This window comes from Etheostoma spectabile, unplaced genomic scaffold (genome assembly GCF_008692095.1).
Source record: "Etheostoma spectabile isolate EspeVRDwgs_2016 unplaced genomic scaffold, UIUC_Espe_1.0 scaffold340, whole genome shotgun sequence".
Taxonomy (NCBI): Eukaryota; Metazoa; Chordata; class Actinopteri; order Perciformes; family Percidae; genus Etheostoma; species Etheostoma spectabile.
The window spans coordinates 781,727-784,143 of NW_022605588.1; the positions used below are offsets into that span (position 1 = coordinate 781,727).

General features: G+C 45.1%; 1 protein-coding gene across 1 annotated transcript in view; it reads right to left on the minus strand.

The window, feature by feature from the left end:
- Positions 1-2,417, minus strand: part of pdik1l (PDLIM1 interacting kinase 1 like) — a 9,196-nt gene extending 6,779 nt beyond the window's left edge. Inside the window, exon 1 of the mRNA XM_032511211.1 lies at positions 2,175-2,417. The gene's annotated coding sequence lies outside the window, so the exon portion shown is untranslated. The remainder of the gene's footprint in view (positions 1-2,174) is intronic.

Consider the following 2,417-nt stretch of genomic DNA (forward strand, 5'->3'; position numbering starts at 1 on the left):
ACAAATGAAATGCTCAGCATGACCTCAGAATGGGGCACTTTCAAAAACCAAACCTAGAATAGATCAGATGGTTGATATCTTCAACCAGACACACACACATCTCATTAAACTCAAGTCAGCATTATTTAAAACAAATGTTGGTGTCGGTACTGAGGGACGATGGGAGGGGATGAGAACATGAGTTGAGAAAGGGGTGAGACACAGAAAGGAGAATCGAGACCTTTTCTGTTTTTGGTTACTTTTATAATGGAATAAATATACTTCATATACATCTAAATTCATGGTTTGTTCTGTCTTTTGTCCACAGTTTAAAAAATGTAGATGTTACAATGATTCATGGTGTATTTTTGTAAATTTGGGTCCCGGGGAGGCACCCAATTTCTCTTTTGGGTCTTGAGCTGAAAAGGTTTGGGGACCACTGCTGTAATCTAAACCAAAAGTTTGACCCTAGTGGCCTTTTTGGCTTTTATTTTAGTCCATCCACATTTGAATTTCAAAAGTGCTGACAAATGCACATTCTGCAGTGTAAACACAGCAACATCACATCATGACACACTTAGGCCGAGTGGCGTGTTATCTGTATGCATTTTGAGCTCTGCTGCAGCTGTACACATACACACCATTTGCAGTGTTATCGCGATAAGAAAGCGACGGCTTAGTTTAGGAATCGTGACACGCTGGACACCACCCCCGCTCTCCTGGGTGAGCGTCCTGTGTTTTACCCACCCCCCAAAGACTAGCTGAACTCAGTTCTATTTAGCAGCCTGTAAGGACTTTGTTGTCCCATAGACGCAGTCTCCGCTCGCTGCTGTCACATCTCTAGCTCTCGCCCGAGTGAGGGAGCGGTGCCGCTGACATCAGCATTGATGTAAAGATTTGGACCGTGACGAAACAAATTGGCAGTACCAAAGAGATTTCCTTTGGCCCCTGTAGCACACTGCTCATCCCCACAGGCCTGTAAAAGAGAAGGGAGAGCCTTAAAACCCATTTTATACAGTCTATGTTATAAACTCACAGATGAAAGTAGCAGCGTTTGTGATGCAGTCGGCTTGTAAAGTTAAATGAGAATTGAAGTCATTAAAAAATAAGTTACTTAAAAGTACCACTAGGGCTGCAACTGATCATGGATTATATTAAGTTTTCTAAGTATTGATACAGAGAGGGTAAGAACATTAATAACCCCCTTTAAGTGTTGGTTTGGCCAATTTAATGTGGTATGTCATCTACACGTGACATACGACATAAGCCTATAGCTAGGGCTGCACGATATTAGGAAAATAGCTAATTGCGATTATTTTTGACTGATATTGCGATATGATTCACGATATTGGAAGGAATGAGAATTTTTCATCACTCATTTTCATTGACAAAATATAATTAAAAAAGATTGAACAACCTTGTAAGTTACTTTATTCAAAACATTAGAAGTATTGCTTTAAATAGGAAACTATGCGAAACTATTAGCATAACGTGTTTGAGTATTCACCAAACTGGCGCAGAACTTCCGTTAGGACCAAACTGCCGTGTGGGAACGAGCAGTCCCTGACAGCTCCGACTCTACCACACCTGCCTGTCCATGGCGGGTCCCAGAACTTCATGTCAATGTAAACATACTGGACACCGGTCGCTTCGGGGATGAGACACGTCTCCAAAGAAAGACGGAACCGAAAAGCTGGCTCCTTGACAGAAAGAATGCTAGCCACATGCTAACGAGCTAATTAGACATCCACTTGGCTGATTGGCTAACAGGCACAGCTATGTGGCCTGGCCCCCGTCAGCTAACGATGTTGTCGGTTAGCTAACGTTAGCTAATCACGTTAACAGCCGCTAACAAAGAGTCCAGCACCCGCCAGCAGTCGACATATGTATGCTAGGTGCAGATATCTAAAAGAAGTCCCTTCATCTTAAACTGTAGAAGCGTTGGGCCACGGAGAAGGCATGCATGCTAAGCACTGGGTTGTGACAGTTTATTGTCCAGTGTGTGTGTGTGTGTGTGTGTGTGTGAGTGAGTGAGTGAGAGAGAGAGAGAGTGCTATCAAGAATTCAACCAGATTTCTCCTAAAACACCTGCGAGCCAAGAGGACCAGCGGCCAGAGCCGACCGGACCGCCGCCGGAGACGGGCGGACAGAGGCAGCCGGTGTTCCGCGGGAAGTTGTCTTGTTTGCAGTCTTACCTTCGACTCGTTTCTCTGGGGTTCATTTGTTGTCTTCCTCACTCTCCCTGGCAGCCATTACCGCCGCACACGTTCTGCTCACACAGCCAACCCGAGGAGGATTTAACAGTGGACGTGAGAGCGTGCAGCTGCTGCATGTGCAGCGCAGAGGTGGACACGATGAGGCCACTTCCGGCGAAACATTTCAAAATAAACTCCTGTTTGAAGGAACGATGGCCAAATCAAGCCCACCGTGACCATGAC